The 21,989-nt window shown below is 41.5% G+C and overlaps 2 non-coding genes and 1 pseudogene across 2 annotated transcripts; 2 read left to right on the plus strand and 1 right to left on the minus strand.

Moving 5' to 3' along the window:
- Positions 1 to 3,618: 3,618 nt before the first annotated feature.
- LOC140286160 (U2 spliceosomal RNA) lies at positions 3,619 to 3,809 on the plus strand. Its single transcript, XR_011911041.1, has one exon. It is a non-coding gene; the product is annotated as a U2 spliceosomal RNA (small nuclear RNA).
- An 11,427-nt stretch (positions 3,810 to 15,236) lies between these two features.
- Positions 15,237 to 15,413, minus strand: LOC140286147 (U2 spliceosomal RNA; annotated as a pseudogene).
- A 4,925-nt stretch (positions 15,414 to 20,338) lies between these two features.
- On the plus strand, positions 20,339 to 20,529 carry LOC140286136 (U2 spliceosomal RNA). Its single transcript, XR_011911023.1, has one exon. It is a non-coding gene; the product is annotated as a U2 spliceosomal RNA (small nuclear RNA).
- The last annotated feature ends 1,460 nt before the right edge of the window (positions 20,530 to 21,989 follow it).

Genomic DNA, 21,989 nt, shown 5'->3' on the forward strand with positions numbered 1-21,989 from the left:
TGGACCCATTCATTGTTTAACTTCACTGTTTTGCAAATCCTAATTGAATATTACACATTGACATTGAACTTTACTGGATAAGCAGGTCTTCATTGCATTCAGCAGCCTATATGTGAGCATTTATGTGTAAGCTGTTCTTCTTTGCATTTATCAGCAGCAAGCAATTCTTCACTGCACATGCATATGTAAATAGTAAAACAATTCCAATGTGTTAGCGAAACCTTCTATATCACAGTGGTTTCTAAGGTCTATTTTAAGTTCTTTGCCATCAGTGAGATGACATTGTTTACAAAGTGTGTCAAATTATCACTGAAGATCTTTTCAGGAATTTCAAATCTAGAAATTAGTTATTTTACGCGTGATTTTGCTACTGAGAGTGCATCTGCTTGTGCACATGGAAATATTTCAGACCATTTGGTAAAAACCTCTGTTGTCACTGAGCAGAATCGTTTCCCTTAACATTAATTTAGTTCAATGAAATCTACACAATAATGAAATAATGAAATACAAACAAATATGTTGAAAAAGATACACTGGCTTAGGGAATTATCTTCGTTTTGGTCTTAGATTGCCCTGTGGAATGTATTTTGCACATATTTGACCTGCTAGACAAAACTTTATTCATTTATTTATTCTAAAAAAATGTTTTTAATAATTAGTAAAACCATATGCTGTAAAAACCTGGTTCATTATTGCTTCCATCCCTCCTGTTGAGACATGACATGGTCCGTGGCTCAATACTGCAGCATATTTAAACAAATTCTTTGGCAGTATGGTTTTCCTTCCGGTCATTCATACGAGTCTATTGTAGATGGCAATTGAATAACATCTAATAATGCTAAAATATTTGTAGTTTATACATTTAGCTGTGGATGTCAACATACCTGTTTTTCCAATGCTGTGTTAACACATGTACAGTTGAGAAGGCATACTGACTGTCAGTGTAAACGTTAACAACCTTTTTGTTATTTAATTTACAAGCTTCAGTTAAAGCTACCAATTCGACTGCTTGAACAGAGTAATTTTTTGGTAGTGGTTGTTTTAAGAAAACTTCAGTTTCTGTTACTACTGCAAATCCTGTAGCATTTGTGCCATCAGGGTTTTTTTCTTTGATCTGTTGAATAAATATAGTTATTTCTGCATTTTCATAATGTATATCAGTTAAGTCTGGCCTGGGTAAAACACTGATGGTTATTTCTGACATGCAATCATGAGGCTTTCCATCTGTGGGGTAGGTAGCAGTGTGAATGGATTAAGTGTAGCACATCTCTCGACAACAAGGTGTGGCTGTGAAAGAAGAACTGTTATGTAGGAGAGATGTCTGGTAAAGATATTTTGTTAAGTAACCATATCACAGCCACTGCATGAGGTACCTTAAGTGTTAATGGGTGAAATAACATCATTATTGTTGATGCCTGCACTGCCAATGGCTTCTGGCCATTGATTCAAAAGTACGATCTCGTCCCTTTTTCCCCTTTCAGTGGACACTGGCCCCTAATTACCGCAATTCAGCAGGGGGTCTTTCATTAGGAGTACTGGACTCCCCCGTGCACGGTTTCAGCTCCGACCCTGGACAGCGGAAAAAACGTTGAGATCTGGTTTGAGGACCCAATTGTTGAGAAAAGTCTCTCAATGAGACTCAGAGTTGCTGGAGTCAGTTAATGCAAAGGTTTAATCTTGCAGCAAGTTCAAGAATGTGTGTGTGTATGGGTGTATGTGTGCGAACGTGTGTGAGTTTGTGTGTGTGAGAGTTTAAAGAACCTGTAATCCACAGGCAGGCCTTAACTAGTATGGCACGGGTCCAGCCTGTCTCATCTTTTTTGGAAGGTCCAGCGCTCGGCCGTAACCCTTCTGTCTGTTTGGACTCTCACATACATTCGGTTAATCATAGAAAAACGAGAACAAAACTTTTTAGCCCCTTAAATTCATAAAACAGACATGGTGCAGTTATTTCCATTGTAGAAAATAAGAGTAATCACCACCATTCCTATAAATTCTGGATATTCTAACAATCTGAATCTTTTTTAAATGTTCGATGAAGCCCTTTGCTGTTCTGTTTAGAGACTCAGCTGATCATAAACCAAGTTTTGCTCTTGAACCAAGCTTCTAAACTCTTCACCTTTTTCATTTCTCAGTTAGTATTCACTTTAAAACTGATTGAAAGAAAAATTAAATGAATGCCTATCAACAAATGTGGGATCTAAACTCTAGTGCTTCCTCTAAAATAATTTCCTTTCTCAATTCAGAAATGTGTGTGTGTAAGTCACAACACCCGTGACACCAAAACGGCTTTCTTTTCTCTCTTTTCTCTACACTCTGCACTGTGAGCACACACAACAAATCAGAAAGGCTCTCTCTTTTTTTTTTTTTTGATTGTGTGCCAGGGCGTTGTCTCACGTATTAGATTATGCTTAAGATACGAATGAGTTTATCAGTCACATCAGAATCCATACATACTGATCCTCCCGTAATAAAATGGTCGGATCTTATCAAACACACTTTGTTTCTTGTGACAAGTCAGCGAAACAGCGTATACACGTCAAGACACTGAATCAAGTTTGCCACAAGAACTCATAAGTTTGGCAGTATTGCTCTGCCGTCAGCAATCATACACCCATTTTATTTTCATGAGACATGTGCAGGCACCTGTTCATCTACTGTTCTATCACTATGAATTAGTTTATCTATTATCAATAAGGATACTTCTACAACTACTATCAAAGTATGTCCGGACTTCTTATGTTGTCAGTTGCTATATATGAATAAGTGGGTTGCTACTGAAAAGCATTAAGCATGTCACACAGCCCAAACATATAACATTTCAGGACACACCACACAGTTAACAACCACAGTGAAGCGTGTCAAAGCCCAAACATGTAACATTCAACAGGACACTTACACAACACATTCAAATCAAACAGTCAGACAACATACAAGAACCTATACCCCAGCCGGCATTGCTCCCTGCCTATTTTCCTACAACTCACTATGTGTGCGCACACCTTTATTCACAAACTCTTCAACTTATACTCTTTTACCGAAGCTGCTACAGCTCGATTGGCCAAATACCCTTAGATCCTATTTCGGTGAATTTGACATCTGCCTTGCATGTAACAGATTAGCGGTTTAGCAGTTTTAATTTAGTTTGAGTGAAGGAATTCATTTTATAGCAAAATCCGAAATCGTGAAGAACTCATGGAAGTAAGCTTATTCTCGGATTCCTGAATCTTTAGATTTGCTCTTTCTTTTACTGCAAAGTACAACGTTGAGCAGCACTAATGAGTTGTTTCTATTTTTGGCAGGCTTTACCTTTGCGGATGAAGCCCTTTCTGTCTGTGCAAAAGAAATCTTGTTACTGTGCAGAGTGACTTCTCTGAGTAGAGTCGCCTTACTTGTTGCGACTGTGCCAATGTTCGAAGCTGGAGTGCAAAGTTGTTGCTTGAATGGTGCTCGCTGGAGCGTGCGGTAGTGTAAAGTTATACCATTTAAAAGGGCTGAAGAGTGCTCAGTGCAGCGGGTGGGCCGAGGTGCAAAGTGACACTATGGCCATAAAAAGAACACCGCTACAAGTGCGCATTGTGCCAGGAAGGGCCCTCGGACGTGAACCAGTGGACAGTTATCGCTTCTCGGCCTTTTGGCTAAGATCAAGTGTAGTATCTGTTCTTATCAGTTTAATGTCTGATGTGTCCTCTATGCGAGGACTACATATTAAATGGATTTGTATCAATAGGAGTTGAAAAAGGAGCTTGCTCCGTTCACTCCAAGCATCGACCCGGTACTGTAGTGCCCCTGGGAACGGTGCGCTCTCCTCTGCTCTTGTGAAAAAGCAAACAGCGGTGCAGGATGGAGGTTTCAGGGAGCCCAAGATGAAACTTTCTTTTAGTCTGCTGAGAAAAGAGAGTGAATGCGCAGTAGACTTTAACACGGCTCTGGGAGCGAGCCGAGTGCGGGCTAACCAGGCGAATTGCTTGAAAGAAACGCGACACCGAATGAGCGGTCAGAACAAAGCCTCAATACGGTGTTCCTGTGGTGTTTTTATAAAATGCGGTGAAAAAAAAGGTGTGAATGCCCCATAGAAAACTAAAAGGTGGAGCGGAAGTGTTCGGCTGCAAGAAGGTGTGAATGTCCGACTATATTTGGTGAAAAGCAGGTGAAGCAAGGTCTGAATGCCCAACCTTACATCATCAAAAGCGAGATCAGAGGTTTTTGGCTGCAAGAAGGCCATAGTTTGCCAAAAGTGGGTAAGGTGCGAATGACCGACTAAATATCAACAAAAGTGGGGGCGGAGGTCTTCGGATGCAAGTGGGTGTGAATATCCCACCATAGAAGTATGGTGGAGAGGAAGCTGTGAATGGCCGACCATAGTTTGCAAAAAGCGGGTGAGAAAAGGTGCGAATGTCCAACCATACATGATCAAAACAGGGAGCGGAGGTGTTTGGTTGCGACAAGGTGTGAATGTCCACCCATAATTAATGAAAAGCGGGCAACAAGTAGGTTCGATTGCCATACCATACATCATCAAAAGCAGGAGTGGATGTGTTCGGCTACAAGAAGGTTTGAATGTCCGAGCATAGTTTGTAAAAAGCTGGTAAGAAAAGGTTCGAATGCCTGAACATACATCATCAAAATTAGGACTGGATGTGTTCGGCTACAAGAAGGTTTGAATGTCCGACCATAGTTGGTAAAAAGTGGGTATGAAAAGGTTCGAATGCCCAAGTTCGGCTGAAAAAAACTGTGTTCGGCTGCAAAAAGGTGTGAATGTTTGACTAAAGTTTGTAAGACAAGGTTCGAATGCCTGACAATGTATGATCAAAAGCGGGAGCGGAGGTGTTCAGCTGCAAGAAGGTCTAAATGTCCATCATTAATTGCTAGAAAACATGAAAGAAAATTTTCGAAAATCAATCTGCACATGATCATAAGTGGGAGAGGAGGTGTTCAGCTGCAAGAAGGTGTGAATGTCCTACCATAATTGCTGAAAAATGTGTTAGAAACGGTAAGAATGCCGGACCATACATCATCAAAAGCTAGAGAGGTGGTGTTCGGCTGCAAGTAGGTGTGAATGTCTGACCAAAGTTCAAATATATTAACAAAAGCGGGAGGAGAGGTCTTCGGATGAGTGGTTGAGAATTTCCAACCATAATCTATAAAATGCGGTGAAAAAAAAGGTGTGATAGAAACCTAAAAGGTGGAGCGGAAGTGTTCGGCTGCAAGAAGGTGTGAATGTCCGTCTATAGTTGGTGAAAAGCAGGAAAAGCAAGGTCTGAATGCCCAATCTTACATCATCAAAAGCGAGATCAGAGGTGTTTGGCTGCAAGAAAACGGGTAAGGTGTGAATGACCGACTAAATATCAACAAAAGTGGGGGCGGAGGTCTTTGGATGCAGGTGGGTGTGAATATCCCACCATACAAGTATGGTGGAGAGGAAGCTGTGAATGTCCGACCATGGTTTGTAAAACGCGGGTAAGACAAGGTGCGAATGTCCGACAATGTATGATCAAAAGAGGGAGCGGAGGTGTTCGGCTGCAAGGTCTGAATTTCCAACCATAATTTGTAAACACCGTTGAAGAAAAGCCTCGAAAGCCCGACTATACACCATCAAAAGCGGGAGCAGAGGTGTTCAGCTGCAAGAAGGTCTGAATGTCCACCAATAATTACTGAAAAATGGGTAAGAAGAGGTGTGAATGCCCAACTATACATCATCAAAAGCAGAAGTGGATGTGTTCGGCCACAAGAAGGTTTGAATGTCCGACCATAGTTTGTAAAAGGCGGGTAAGAAAAGGTTTGAATGCCCGAACATACACAATCAAAAGAGGGAGCGGAGGTGTTTCGCTGCAAGAAGGTGTGAATGTCCGAGCATAGTTTGTAAAAAGCGGGTAAGAAAAGGTTCGAATGCCCGAACATACACCATCAAAAGAGGGAGCGGAGGTGTTCCGCTGTAAGAAGGTGTGAATGTCCAACCATAGTTGGTAAAAAGCGGGTAAGAAAAGGTTAAAATACCCGACTCTACACAATCAATAGCGGGAGCGGAGTTGTTCGGCTAAAAGAAGGTGTGAAAGTCCGACCATGGTTTGTAAAAAGCGGGTAAGAAAAGGTTCGAATGCAAAAATATACACCATCAAAAGCGGAAGCCGAGGTGTTCGGCTGCAAGTAGGTCTGAATGTCCACCCATAATTAATGAAAAGCGGGCAACAAGTAGGTTCGAATGCCCAACCATACATCAACAAAAGCAGGAGTGGATGTGTTTGGCTACAAGAAGGTTTGAATGTCCAACCATAGTTTGTAAAAAGCGGGTAAGAAAAGGTGCGAATGCCCGAAAATACACCATCAAAAGAGGGAGCAGAGGTGTTCCGCTGTAAGATGGTGCGAATGTCCGACCATAGTTGGTAAAAAGCGGGTAAGAAAAGGTTCGAATGCCCGAATATATACCATTATAAGCGGAAGCGGAGGTGTTCGGCTGCAAGAAGGTGTGAACGTCCGACCAAAGTTTGTAAATAGCAGTTAAGAAAAGGTTTGAATATCTAACCAAACATAATCAAAAGTGGGAGCAGAGCTGTTCGACTGCAAGTAGGTGTGAATTTCCACCCATAATTCCTGAAAAATGGGTAAGAAAAGGTGCGAATGCCCAACCATACATCATCAAAAGAAGAAGTGGATGTGTTCTGCCACAAGAAGGTTTGAATGTCCGACCATAGCTTGTAAAAAGTGGGTAAGAAAAAGTTCGAATGCTCGAATATACACCATCAAATTTGGGAGCGGAGGTGTTCCGCTGTAAGACGGTGTGAATGTCCGACCATAATTGGTAAAAAGCGGGTAAGAAAAGGTTAAAATACCCGACTGTACACAATCAATAGCGGGAGCGGAGTTGTTCGGCTACAAGAAGGTGTGAAAGTCCGACCATGGTTTGTAAAACGCGGGTAAGACAAGGTGCGAATGCCCGACAATGTATGATCAAAAGAGGGAGCGGAGGTGTTCGGCTGCAAGGTCTGAATTTCCAACCATAATTTGTAAACACCGTTGAAGAAAAGCCTCGAAAGCCCGACTATACACCATCAAAAGTGGGAGCAGAGGTGTTCAGCTGCAAGAAGGTCTGAATGTCCACCAATAATTACTGAGAAATGGGTAAGAAAAGGTGTGAATGCCCAACTATACATCATCACAAGCAGAAGTGGATGTGTTCGGCCACAAGAAGGTTTGAATGTCCGACCATAGTTTGTAAAAGGCGGGTAAGAAAAGGTTTGAATGCCCGAACATACACAATCAAAAGAGGGAGCGGAGGTGTTTCGCTGCAAGAAGGTGTGAATGTCCGACCATAGTTTGTAAAAAGTGGGTAAGAAAAGGTTCGAATGCCAGAACATACACCATCAAAAGAGGGAGCGGAGGTTTTCCGCTGTAAGAAGGTGTGAATGTCCGACCATAGTTGGTAAAAAGCGGGTAAGAAAAGGTTAAAATACTCGACTCTACACAATCAATAGCGGGAGCGGAGTTGTTCGGCTAAAAGAAGGTGTGAAAGTCCGACCATGGTTTGTAAAAAGCGGGTAAGAAAAGGTTCGAATGCAAAAATACACACCATCAAAAGCGGAAGCCGAGGTGTTCGGCTGCAAGTAGGTGTGAATGTCCACCCATAATTAATGAAAAGCGGGCAACAAGTAGGTTCGAATGCCCAACCATACATCAACAAAAGCAGGAGTGGATGTGTTTGGCTACAAGAAGGTTTGAATGTCCGAGCATAGTTTGTAAAAAGCGGGTAAGAAAAGGTGCGAATGCCCGACAATGTATGATCAAAAGAGGGAGTGGAGGTTTTCGGCTACAAGAAGGTTTGAATGTCCAACCATAGTTTGTAAAAAGCGGGTAAGAAAAGGTGCGAATGCCCGAAAATACACCATCAAAAGAGGGAGCGGAGGTGTTCCGCTGTAAGATGGTGCGAATGTCCGACCATAGTTGGTAAAAAGCGGGTAAGAAAAGGTTCGAATGCCCGAATATATACCATCATAAGCGGAAGCGGAGGTGTTCGGCTGAATGAAGGTGTGAACGTCCGACCAAAGTTTGTAAAAAGCAGTTAAGAAAAGGTTCGAATATCCAACCAAACATAATCAAAAGTGGGAGCAGAGCTGTTCGACTGCAAGTAGGTGTGAATTTCCACCCATAATTCCTGAAAAATGGGTAAGAAAAGGTGCGAATGCCCAACCATACATCATCAAAAGAAGAAGTGGATGTGTTCTGCTACAAGAAGGTTTGAATGTCCGACCATAGCTTGTAAAAAGTGGGTAAGAAAAAGTTCGAATGCTCGAACATACACCATCAAATTTGGGAGCGGAGGTGTTCCGCTGTAAGACGGTGTGAATGTCCGACCATAATTGGTAAAAAGCGGGTAAGAAAAGGTTAAAATACCCGACTGTACACAATCAATAGCGGGAGCGGAGTTGTTCGGCTACAAGAAGGTGTGAAAGTCCGACCATGGTTTGTAAAACGCGGGTAAGACAAGGTGCGAATGCCCGACAATGTATGATCAAAAGAGGGAGCGGAGGTGTTCGGCTGCAAGGTCTGAATTTCCAACCATAATTTGTAAACACCGTTGAAGAAAAGCCTCGAAAGCCCGACTATACACCATCAAAAGCGGGAGCAGAGGTGTTCAGCTGCAAGAAGGTCTGAATGTCCACCAATAATTACTGAGAAATGGGTAAGAAAAGGTGTGAATGCCCAACTATACATCATCACAAGCAGAAGTGGATGTGTTCGGCCACAAGAAGGTTTGAATGTCCGACCATAGTTTGTAAAAGGCGGGTAAGAAAAGGTTTGAATGCCCGAACATACACAATCAAAAGAGGGAGCGGAGGTGTTCCGCCATAAGAAGGTGTGAATGTCCGACCGTAGTTGCTAAAAAGTGGGTAAGAAAAGGTTAAAATACCCGACTGTACACAATCAATAGCGGGAGCGAATGTGTTCGGCTACAAGAAGGTGTGAAAGTCCGACCATGTTTTGTAAATAGCGGGTAAGAAAAGGTGCGAATGCCCGACAATGTATGATCAAAAGAGGGAGCGGAGGTTTTCGGCTAAAAGAAGGTCTGAATGTCCAACCATAATTTGTAAAAACCGGGGAAGAAAAGGCTCGAAAGCCCGACTATACACCATCAAAAGCGGGGGCAGAGGGGTTCAGCTGCAAGAAGGTCTGAATGTCCATCAATAATTGCTAGAAAACATGAAAGAAAATTTTCGAATATCAAACCGCACATGATCATAAGTGGGAGCGGAGGTGTTTAGCTGCAAGAAGGTGTGAATATCCACCCATAATTCCTCAAAAATGGGTAAAAAAAAAGGTGCGAATGCCCAACCATACATCATCAAAAGCAGGACTGGATGTGTTCGGCTACAAGGTTTGAATGTCCGAGCATAGTTTGTTAAAAGCGGGTAAGAAAAGGTTCGAATGCCCGAATATACACCATCAAAAGAGGGAGCGGAGGTGTTCAGCCATAAGAAGGTGTGAATGTCCGACCGTAGTTGGTAAAAAGCGGGTAAGAAAAGGTTAAAATGGCCGTCTGTACACAATCAATAGCGGGAAGGGATGTGTTCGGCTACAAGAAGGTGTGAAAGTCCGACCATGTTTTGTAAAAAGCGGTTAAGAAAAGGTGTGAATGCCCGACAATGTATGATCAAAAGAGGGAGCGGAGGTTTTCGGCTGCAAGAAGGCCTGAATGTCCAACCATAATTTGTAAAAACCGGGGAAGAAAAGGCTCGGAAGCCCGACTATACACCATCAAAAGTGGGAGCAGAGGTGTTCAGCTGCAAGAAGGTCTCAATGTCCATCAATAATTGCTAAAAAACATGAAAGAAAATTTTCGAATATCAAACCGCACATGATCATATGCGGGAGAGGAGGTGTTCAGCTGCAAGAAGGTTTGAATGTCCACCCATAATTCCTGAAAAATGGGTAAAAAAAGGTGCGAATGCCCAACCATACATCATCAAAAGCAGGTGTGAATATCAGATCATAATTTGCAAAAACCTGATGAGAAATGGTGAGAATGCCCGACTATACACCATCAAATGCGGGAGCGGAGGTGTTCGGCTGTGAGTAGGTGTGAATGTCCGACCATACTTGCTGAAAAATATGACAAAGCAGTTTTCACTTGGTTTGAGTGAAGGATTTCATTTTATATAGAAATCCGAAATTGTGTAGAACTAGTGGAAATAAGTTTATTCTCGGATTCCTAAAGGTTTAGTGTTGTTCTTTGGTATACTGCAAAGTAATACTTTTTATTTTGTTGAAACCGATTCAGACATGGATAAATATCAAGGAAAAAGCAGTTTTAACTTGGTTTGAGTGAAGGAATTCATTTTATATCAAAATCCGAAATTGTGTAGAACTCGTGGAAATAAGTTTATTCTCGGATTCCTAAAGGTTTAGTGTTGTTCTTTGGTATACTGCAAAGTAATACTTTCTATTTTGTTGAAACCGATTAAGTTAAAACTGCTTTGTCCTTCATATTTATCCATGTCATAATAGCTTTAAACAAAAAAGAACGTTGTACTTTGCAGGATAGGAAAGAACAACACTAAACCTTTAGGAATCCGAGAATAATCTTCTTTTCACGAGTTCTACACAATTTCGGATTTTGATATAAAATGAATGCCTTCACTCAAACCAAGTTAAAACTGCTTTGTCCTTCATATTTATTCATGTCTAAATAGCTTTAAACAAAAAAGAACGTTGTACTTTGCAGGATAGGAAAGAACAACTCTAAACCTTTTCAGGAATCCGAGAATAAGCGTCGATTGACGAGTTCTACACAATTTCGGATTTTGATATAAAATGAATTCGTTCACTCAAACCAAGTTAAAACTGCTTTTGTCCTTCATATTTATCCATGTCTGAATAGGTTTCAACAAAAAAGAAAGTATTACTTTGCAGTATACCAAAGAACAACACTAAACCTTTAGAAATCCGAAAATAAGCTTCTTATCACCAGTTCTACACAATTTCGGATTTTGATATAAAATTAATTCCTTCACTCAAACCAAGTTAAAACTGCTTTGTCCTTAATATTTATCCATGTCTGAATAGGTTTCAACAAAAAAGAAAGTATTACTTTGCAGTATACCAACGAACAACACTAAACCTTTAGGAATCCGAGAATAAGCTTCTTTTCACCAGTTCTACACAATTTTGGATTTTGATATAAAATGAATTCCTTCACTCAAACCAAGTTAAAACTGCTTTGTCCTTCATATTTATCCATGTCTGAATGGGTTTCAACAAAATAGAAAGTATTACTTTGCAGTATACCAAAGAACAACACTAAACCTTTAGGAATCCGAGAATAAACTTATTTCCACGAGTTCTACACAATTTCGGATTTTGATAGAAAATGAATTCCTTCACTCAAACCAAGTGAAAACTGCTTTGTCATATTTTTCAGCAAGTATGGTCGGACATTCACACCTACTCACAGCCGAAAACCTCCGCTCCCGCATTTGATGGTGTATAGTCGGGCATTCTCACCATTTCTCATCAGGTTTTTGCAAATTATGATCTGACATTCACACCTGCTTTTGATGTTGTATGGTTGGGCATTCGCACCTTTTTTTTACCCATTTTTCAGGAATTATGGGTGGACATTCACACCATCTTGCAGCTGAACACCTCCTCTCCCGCATATGATCATGTGCGGTTTGATATTCGAAAATTTTCTTTCATGTTTTCTAGCAATTATTGATGGACATTGAGACCTTCTTGCAGCTGAACACCTCCGCTCCCGCTTTTGATGATGTATAGTCGGGCTTTCGAGCCTTTTCTTCCCCGGTTTTTACAAATTATGGTTGGACATTCAGACCTTCTTGCAGCCGAAAACCTCCGCTCCCTCTTTTGATCATACATTGTCGGGCATTCGCACCTTTTCTTAACCACTTTTTACAAAACATGGTTGGACTTTCACACTTTCTTGTAGCCGAACACATCCCTTCCCGCTATTGATTGTGTACAGTCGGGTATTTTAACCTTTTCTTACCCGCTTTTTACCAACTACGGTCGGACATTCACACCTTCTTATGGCGGAACACCTCCGCTCCCTCTTTTGATGGTGTAGGTTCGGGCATTCGAACCTTTTCTTACCCGCTTTTTACAAACTATGCTCGGACATTCAAACCTTCTTGTAGCCGAACACATCCAGTCCTGCTTTTGATGATGTATGGTTGGGCATTCGCACCTTTTTTTTTTACCCATTTTTGAGGAATTATGGGTGGACATTCACACCTTCTTGCAGCTGAACACCTCCTCTCCCACTTATGATCATGTGCGGTTGGATATTCGAACATTTTTTTTCATGTTTTCTAGCAATTATTGATGGACATTCAGACCTTCTTGCAGCTGAACACCTCCGCTCCCGCTTTTGATGGTGTATAGTCGGGCTTCCAAGCCTTTTCTTCCCCGGTTTTTACAAATTATGGTTGGACATTTAGACCTTCTTGCAGCCGAAAACCTCCGTTCCCTCTTTTGATCATACATTGTCCGGCATTCGCAACTTTTCTTACCCGCTTTTTACAAACCATGGTCGGACTTTCACACCTTTTAGTAGCCAAACAACTCCGCTCCCGCTATTGATTGTGTACAGTCGGGTATTTTAACCTTTTCTTACCCGCTTTTTACCAATTATGGTGGGACATTCACACCTTCTTACAGCGGAACACCTCCGCTCCCTGTTTTGATCATTTATGGTCTGGCAATACTACCTTTTCTTACCCGTTTTTGAGTTATTATGGCTGGACATTCACAGCTTCTTGCAGCCGAACACCTCTTCTCCCGCTTATGATGATGAATGGTCCGGCATTCTTACCTTTTCTAACACATTTTTCAGCAATTATTGTTGGTCATTCACACCTTTCTCATCAGCTTTTTACAAATTATGATCTGACATTCACACCTACTTGCAGCCGAACACCTCGGCTTCCGCTTTTGATGGTGTATATTTTGGCATTCGAACCTTTTCTTACCCGCTTTTTACAAACCATGGTCGGACTTTCATACCTTCTTTTAGCCGAACAACTCCGCTCCCGCTATTGATTGTGTAGAGTTGGGTATTTTAGCCTTTTCTTACCCGCTTTTTACCAACTATGGTCGGACATTCACACCTTCTTACAGCGGAACACCTCCGCTCCCTCTTTTGATGGTGTATGTTCTGGCATTCGAACCTTTTCTTACCCACTTTTTACAAACTATGCTCGGACATTCACACCTTCTTGCAGTGAAACACCTCCGCTCCCTCTTTTGATGGTGTATGTTCGGGCATTCGCACCTTTACTTACCCGCTTTTTACAAACTATGGTCGTACATTCAAACCTTGTAGCCGAAAACCTCCACTCCCTCTTTTGATCATACTTTGTCGGGCATTCGCACCTTTTCTTACCCGCTTTTTACAAACTATGCTCGGACATTCAAACCTTCTTGTATCCAAACACATCCACTCCTGCTTTTGTTGATGTATGGTTGGGCATTCGAACCTACTTGTTGCCCGCTTTTCATTAATTATGGGTGGACATTCACACCTTGTCACAGCCAAACACCTCCGCTCCCTCTTTTGATCATGTATGGTTGGACATTCGCACCTTTTCTCACCCGCTTTTTGCAAACTATGGTCGGCCATTCACAGCTTCCTCTCCACCATACTTGTATGGTGGGAAATTCACACCCACTTGCATCCGAAGATCTCCGCCCCCACTTTTGTTGATATTTAGTCGGTCATTCACACCTTACCTGTTTTCTTGCCGCCAAACACCTCTGATCTCGCTTTTGATGATGTAAGATTGGGCATTCAGACCTTGCTTTTCCTGCTTTTCACCAACTATAGATGGACATTCACACCTTCTTGCAGCCGAACACTTCCGCTCCACCTTTTAGGTTTCTATCACACCTTTTTTTTCACCGCATTTTATAGATTATGGTTGGAAATTCTCAACCACTCATCCGAAGACCTCTCCTCCCGCTTTTGTTAATATATTTGAACTTTAGTCAGACATTCACACCTACTTGTAGCCGAACACCACCTCTCTAGCTTTTGATGATGTATGGTCCGGGATTCTTACCGTTTCTAACACATTTTTCAGCAATTATGGTAGGATATTCACACCTTCTTGCAGCTGAACACCTCCTCTCCCACTTATGATCATGTGCGGATTGATTTTCGAAAATTTTCTTTCATGTTTTCTAGCAATTAATTATGGACATTTAGACCTTCTTGCAGCTGAACACCTCCGCTCCCGCTTTTGATCATACATTGTCAGGCATTCGCACCTTGTCTTACCCGCTTTTTACAAACTTTAGTCGAACATTCACACCTTTTTGCAGCCGAACACAGTTTTTTGCAGCCGAATTTGGGCATTCGCACCTTTTCATACCCACTTTTTACCAACTATGGTCGGACATTCACACCGTCTTACAGCGGAACACCTCCGCTCCCTCTTTTGATGGTGTATGTTCGGGCATTCGAACCTTTTCTTACCCGCTTTTTACAAACTATGCTCGGACATTCAAACCTTCTTGTAGCCGAACACATCCACTCCTGCTTTTGATGATGTATGGTATGGCATTCGAACCTACTTGTTGCCCGCTTTTCATTAATTATGGGTGGACATTCACACCTTGTCGCAGCCAAACACCCTGTTTCGATCATGTATGGTTGGACATTCGCACCTTTTCTCACCCGCTTTTTGCAAACTATGGTCGGCCATTCACAGCTTCCTCTCCACCATACTTGTATGGTGGGATATTCACACCCACTTGCATCCGAAGACCTCCGCCCCCACTTTTGTTGATATTTAGTCGGTCATTCGCACCTTACCCGCTTTTGGCAAACTATGGCCTTCTTGCAGCCAAAAACCTCTGATCTCGCTTTTGATGATGTAAGGTTGGGCATTCAGACCTTGCTTCACCTGCTTTTCACCAAATATAGTCGGACATTCACACCTTCTTGCAGCCGAACACTTCCGCTCCACCTTTTAGTTTTCTATGGGGCATTCACACCTTTATTTTCACCGCATTTTATAAAAACACCACAGGAACACCGTATTGAGGCTTTGTTCTGACCGCTCATTCGGTGTCGCGTTTCTTTCAAGCATTTCTCCTGGTTAGCCCGCACTCGGCTCGCTCCCAGGGCCGTGTTAAAGTCTACTTCGCATTCACTCTCTTTTCTCAGCAGACTAAAAGAAACTTCCATCCTGCACCGCTGTTAGCTTTTTCACAAGAGCAGAGGAGAGCGCACCGTTCCCAGCGGCACTGCAGTACCGGGTCGATGCTTGGAGTGAACGGAGCAAGCTCCTTTTTCAACTCCTATTGATAAAAATCCATTTAATATGTAGTCCTTGCATAGACGTATCACATATTAAACTGATAAGTACAGATGGATTATGTGCAATTAGTAAAGAGAGTAGAGGACGATCTCTCTCGTTGGAAGTCCTTACCTATATCACTTATGGGGAGAGTTACAACCATTAAAATGATGATACTACCAAAAGTTAACTATTTGTTCTCAATGATCCCCATAAAACCATCTGCTACTTGGTTTAAGTCACTAGATTCATGCATCTCCAAATTTCTTTGGAAAAACAAACCACCACGTATTAGTTTAAAAACCCTACAGAAGACCAAGGACAGTGGTGGATTAGATTTACCTCATTTTCAGCACTATTCCTTAGCCAATAGGTTACAATATATATCAAAATGGTTTAAACCTTGTTGTTGTCACAGTTCCCAGAGACGTTGTAATCGTTGAGGATTCTATATTCACCCCCTCATTAGAGGCACGTGTTGCAGATTGATGACACTGAATCTTCTTCTCTGTTCATTGCTGGCATCATTCCCAGCATCGTAAGTGTTCGTGGCATTGTTAGCCTCTTCTTCTGGATCTTGATATCGAGCATCCTTTTGTATTTCTGGTTTGTAAGTCCTCTCTCTTCGTTCACCGGAGTCTTCGTCTCTTTGTCCTTGAGTTTGGTGGTTTTTTCTTCTTTTGATGCCTTGACACAGTGTGACAGGTGATACCACATGGGAGATCCTTTAACTTTAACTGCTGTCCCTGTGCTGCGAAATGGCTGTGCTGCTCAAATGGTCTCTCCTTCATCATATACACAGTTATTTATACATCACCTTCCACCATGAAGCGTTGTCCCTTTTTGTTTCTCTCTTTGTTCTTAAAATGCTGTTATAAATGTCTAAACCAATCCATTAAACTAGATCATTTTGGCAGTAAAGCGATCTACAATGTGCTTGGTCGCAAAGCTGCTCATCTGTGGTAAACAGCTCTTCAGAAAGGCATTCTTCAATTGATTTCACTCATTTTATGTAATAATTTTGTGATTTCCTACAAAACTACACTTCTTCTCCCATCTGTCTGAGTATTTAATATTGTCTGGGTCCCGTTAAAACATGTATTTTTCCCATCTAATTCCTTGTTTGCTTTAAAACAAGTATTCCCCATTTTCTATCCCTTCAGTAGCCAACCAGTTTGTATGGAGTACACTGGAGCAACTTGACTGATCAGTAAAACACTGCTTTTGTTGTCACCGCAAGGCTTCCCCCGTCGGTTGTTTCACTGAGACACTACTGAGTAACTACAACTCAACACAGTTTATACACATAACATTCATATACATACTAACAAACAAACAAACAATAATTTATCGCAATTTTCTCATCTCTGTTTGAACGTACACCCAGGTAAATATTCCTGTAGTCTTCTCATACCGACTATGGACCCATTCATTGTTTAACTTCACTGTTTTGCAAATCCTAATTGAATATTACACATTGACATTGAACTTTACTGGATAAGCAGGTCTTCATTGCATTCAGCAGCCTATATGTGAGCATTTATGTGTAAGCTGTTCTTCTTTGCATTTATCAGCAGCAAGCAATTCTTCACTGCACATGCATATGTAAATAGTAAAACAATTCCAATGTGTTAGCGAAACCTTCTATATCACAGTGGTTTCTAAGGTCTATTTTAAGTTCTTTGCCATCAGTGAGATGACATTGTTTACAAAGTGTGTCAAATTATCACTGAAGATCTTTTCAGGAATTTCAAATCTAGAAATGAGTTATTTTACGCGTGATTTTGCTACTGAGAGTGCATCTGCTTGTGCACATGGAAATATTTCAGACCATTTGGTAAAAACCTCTGTTGTCACTGAGCAGAATCGTTTCCCTTAACATTAATTTAGTTCAATGAAATCTACAAAATAATGAAATAATGAAATCCAAACAAATATGTTGAAAAAGATACACTGGCTTAGGGAATTATCTTCGTTTTGGTCTTAGATTGCCCTGTGGAATGTATTTTGCACATATTTGACCTGCTAGACAAAACTTTATTCATTTATTTATTCTAAAAAAATGTTTTTAATAATTAGTAAAACCATATGCTGTAAAAACCTGGTTCATTATTGCTTCCATCCCTCCTGTTGAGACATGACATGGTCCGTGGCTCAATACTGCAGCATATTTAAACAAATTCTTTGGCAGTATGGTTTTCCTTCCGGTCATTCATACGAGTCTATTGTAGATGGCAATTGAATAACATCTAATAATGCTAAAATATTTGTAGTTTATACATTTAGCTGTGGATGTCAACATACCTGTTTTTCCAATGCTGTGTTAACACGTGTACAGTTGAGAAGGCATACTGACTGTCAGTGTAAACGTTAACAACCTTTTTGTTATTTAATTTACAAGCTTCAGTTAAAGCTACCAATTCGACTGCTTGAACAGAGTAATTTTTTGGTAGTGGTTGTTTTAAGAAAACTTCAGTTTCTGTTACTACTGCAAATCCTGTAGCATTTGTGCCATCAGGGTTTTTTTCCTTGATCTGTTGAATAAATATAGTTATTTCTGCATTTTCATAACGTATATCAGTTAAGTCTGGCCTGGGTAAAACACTGATGGTTATTTCTGGCTTTCCATCTGTGGGGTAGGTAGCAGTGTGGATGGATTAAGTGTAGCACATCTCTCGACAACAAGGTGTGGCTGTGAAAGAAGAACTGTTATGTAGGAGAGATGTCTGGTAAAGATATTTTGTTAAGTAACCATATCACAGCCACTGCATGAGGTACCTTAAGTGTTAATGGGTGAAATAACACCATTATTGTTGATGCCTGCACTGCCAATGGCTTCTGGCCATTGATTCAAAAGTACGATCTCGTCCCTTTTTCCCCCTTTCAGTGGAGACTGGCCCCTAATTACCGCAATTCAGCAGGGGGTCTTTCATTAGGAGTACTGGACTCCCCCGTGCACGGTTTCAGCTCCGACCCTGGACAGCGGAAAAAACGTTGAGATCTGGTTTGAGGACCCAATTGTTGAGAAAAGTCTCTCAATGAGACTCAGAGTTGCTGGAGTCAGTTAATGCAAAGGTTTAATCTTGCAGCAAGTTCAAGAATGTGTGTGTGTATGGGTGTATGTGTGCGAACGTGTGTGAGTTTGTGTGTGTGAGAGTTTAAAGAACCTGTTATCCACAGGCAGGCCTTAACTAGTATGGCACGGGTCCAGCCTGTCTCATCTTTTTTGGAAGGTCCAGCGCTCGGCCGTAACCCTTCTGTCTGTTTGGACTCTCACATACATTCGGTTAATCATAGAAAAACGAGAACAAAACTTTTTAGCCCCTTAAATTCATAAAACAGACATGGTGCAGTTATTTCCATTCTAGAAAATAAGAGTAATCACCACCATTCCTATAAATTCTGGATATTCTAACAATCTGAATCTTTTTTAAATGTTCGATGAAGCCCTTTGCTGTTCTGTTTAGAGACTCAGCTGATCATAAACCAAGTTTTGCTCTTGAACCAAGCTTCTAAACTCTTCACCTTTTTCATTTCTCAGTTAGTATTCACTTTAAAACTGATTAAAAGAAAAATTAAATGAATGCCTATCAACAAATGTGGGATCTAAACTCTAGTGCTTCCTCTAAAATAATTTCCTTTCTCAATTCAGAAATGTGTGTGTGTAAGTCACAACACCCGTGACACCAAAACGGCTTTCTTTTCTCTCTTTTCTCTACACTCTGCACTGTGAGCACACACAACAAATCAGAAAGGCTCTCTCTTTTTTTTTTTTTTGATTGTGTGCCAGGGCGTTGTCTCACGTATTAGATTATGCTTAAGATACGAATGAGTTTATCAGTCACATCAGAATCCATACATACTGATCCTCCCGTAATAAAATGGTCGGATCTTATCAAACACACTTTGTTTCTTGTGACAAGTCAGCGAAACAGCGTATACACGTCAAGACACTGAATCAAGTTTGCCACAAGAACTCATAAGTTTGGCAGTATTGCTCTGCCGTCAGCAATCATACACCCATTTTATTTTCATGAGACATGTGCAGGCACCTGTTCATCTACTGTTCTATCACTATGAATTAGTTTATCTATTATCAATAAGGATACTTCTACAACTACTATCAAAGTATGTCCGGACTTCTTATGTTGTCAGTTGCTATATATGAATAAGTGGGTTGCTACTGAAAAGCATTAAGCATGTCACACAGCCCAAACATATAACATTTCAGGACACACCACACAGTTAACAACCACAGTGAAGCGTGTCAAAGCCCAAACATGTAACATTCAACAGGACACTTACACAACACATTCAAATCAAACAGTCAGACAACATACAAGAACCTATACCCCAGCCGGCATTGCTCCCTGCCTATTTTCCTACAACTCACTATGTGTGCGCACACCTTTATTCACAAACTCTTCAACTTATACTCTTTTACCGAAGCTGCTACAGCTCGATTGGCCAAATACCCTTAGATCCTATTTCGGTGAATTTGACATCTGCCTTGCATGTAACAGATTAGCGGTTTAGCAGTTTTAATTTAGTTTGAGTGAAGGAATTCATTTTATAGCAAAATCCGAAATCGTGAAGAACTCATGGAAGTAAGCTTATTCTCGGATTCCTGAATCTTTAGATTTGCTCTTTGTTTTACTGCAAAGTACAACGTTGAGCAGCACTAATGAGTTGTTTCTATTTTTGGCAGGCTTTACCTTTGCGGATGAAGCCCTTTCTGTCTGTGCAAAAGAAATCTTGTTACTGTGCAGAGTGACTTCTCTGAGTAGAGTCGCCTTACTTGTTGCGACTGTGCCAATGTTCGAAGCTGGAGTGCAAAGTTGTTGCTTGAATGGTGCTTGCTGGAGCGTGCGGTAGTGTAAAGTTATACCATTTAAAAGGGCTGAAGAGTGCTCAGTGCAGCGGGTGGGCCGAGGTGCAAAGTGACACTATGGCCATAAAAAGAACACCGCTACAAGTGCGCATTGTGCCAGGAAGGGCCCTCGGACGTGAACCAGTGGACAGTTATCGCTTCTCGGCCTTTTGGCTAAGATCAAGTGTAGTATCTGTTCTTATTAGTTTAATGTCTGATGTGTCCTCTATGCGAGGACTACATATTAAATGGATTTGTATCAATAGGAGTTGAAAAAGGAGCTTGCTCCGTTCACTCCAAGCATCGACCCGGTACTGTAGTGCCCCTGGGAACGGTGCGCTCTCCTCTGCTCTTGTGAAAAAGCAAACAGCGGTGCAGGATGGAAGTTTCAGGGAGCCCAAGATGAAACTTTCTTTTAGTCTGCTGAGAAAAGAGAGTGAATGCGAAGTAGACTTTAACACGGTTCTGGGAGCGAGCCGAGTGCGGGCTAACCAGGAGAATTGCTTGAAAGAAACGCGACACCGAATGAGCGGTCAGAACAAAGCCTCAATACGGTGTTCCTGTGGTGTTTTTATAAAATGCGGTGAAAAAAAAGGTGTGAATGCCCCATAGAAAACTAAAAGGTGGAGCGGAAGTGTTCGGCTGCAAGAAGGTGTGAATGTCCGACTATATTTGGTGAAAAGCAGGTGAAGCAAGGTCTGAATGCCCAACCTTACATCATCAAAAGCGAGATCAGAGGTTTTTGGCTGCAAGAAGGCCATAGTTTGCCAAAAGTGGGTAAGGTGCGAATGACCGACTAAATATCAACAAAAGTGGGGGCGGAGGTCTTCGGATGCAAGTGGGTGTGAATATCCCACCATAGAAGTATGGTGGAGAGGAAGCTGTGAATGGCCGACCATAGTTTGCAAAAAGCGGGTGAGAAAAGGTGCGAATGTCCAACCATACATGATCAAAACAGGGAGCGGAGGTGTTTGGCTGCGACAAGGTGTGAATGTCCACCCATAATTAATGAAAAGCGGGCAACAAGTAGGTTCGAATGCCCAACCATACATCATCAAAAGCAGGAGTGGATGTGTTCGGCTACAAGAAGGTTTGAATGTCCGAGCATAGTTTGTAAAAAGCGGGTAAGAAAAGGTTCGAATGCCTGAACATACATCATCAAAAGCAGGACTGGATGTGTTCGGCTACAAGAAGGTTTGAATGTCCAACCATAGTTGGTAAAAAGTGGGTATGAAAAGGTTCGAATGCCCAAAATCGGCTGAAAAAAACTGTGTTCGGCTGCAAAAAGGTGTGAATGTTTGACTAAAGTTTGTAAGACAAGGTTTGAATGCCTGACAATGTATGATCAAAAGCGGGAGCGGAGGTATTCAGCTGCAAGAAGGTCTAAATGTCCATCATTAATTGCTAGAAAACATGAAAGAAAATTTTCGAAAATCAATCTGCATATGATCATAAGTGGGAGAGGAGGTGTTCAGCTGCAAGAAGGTGTGAATGTCCTACCATAATTGCTGAAAAATGTGTTAGAAACGGTAGGAATGCCGGACCATACATCATCAAAAGCTAGAGAGGTGGTGTTCGGCTGCAAGTAGGTGTGAATGTCTGACTAAAGTTCAAATATATTAACAAAAGCGGGAGGAGAGCTCTTCGGATGAGTGGTTGAGAATTTCCAACCGTAATCTATAAAATGCGGTGAAAAAAAAGGTGTGATAGAAACCTAAAAGGTGGAGCGGAAGTGTTCGGCTGCAAGAAGGTGTGAATGTCCGTCTATAGTTGGTGAAAAGCAGGAAAAGCAAGGTCTGAATGCC

This window comes from Leuresthes tenuis, unplaced genomic scaffold (assembly GCF_036924035.1).
Source record: "Leuresthes tenuis unplaced genomic scaffold, fLeuTen1.0.hap1 SCAF_74, whole genome shotgun sequence".
In the NCBI taxonomy this organism is placed as follows: Eukaryota; Metazoa; Chordata; class Actinopteri; order Atheriniformes; family Atherinopsidae; genus Leuresthes; species Leuresthes tenuis.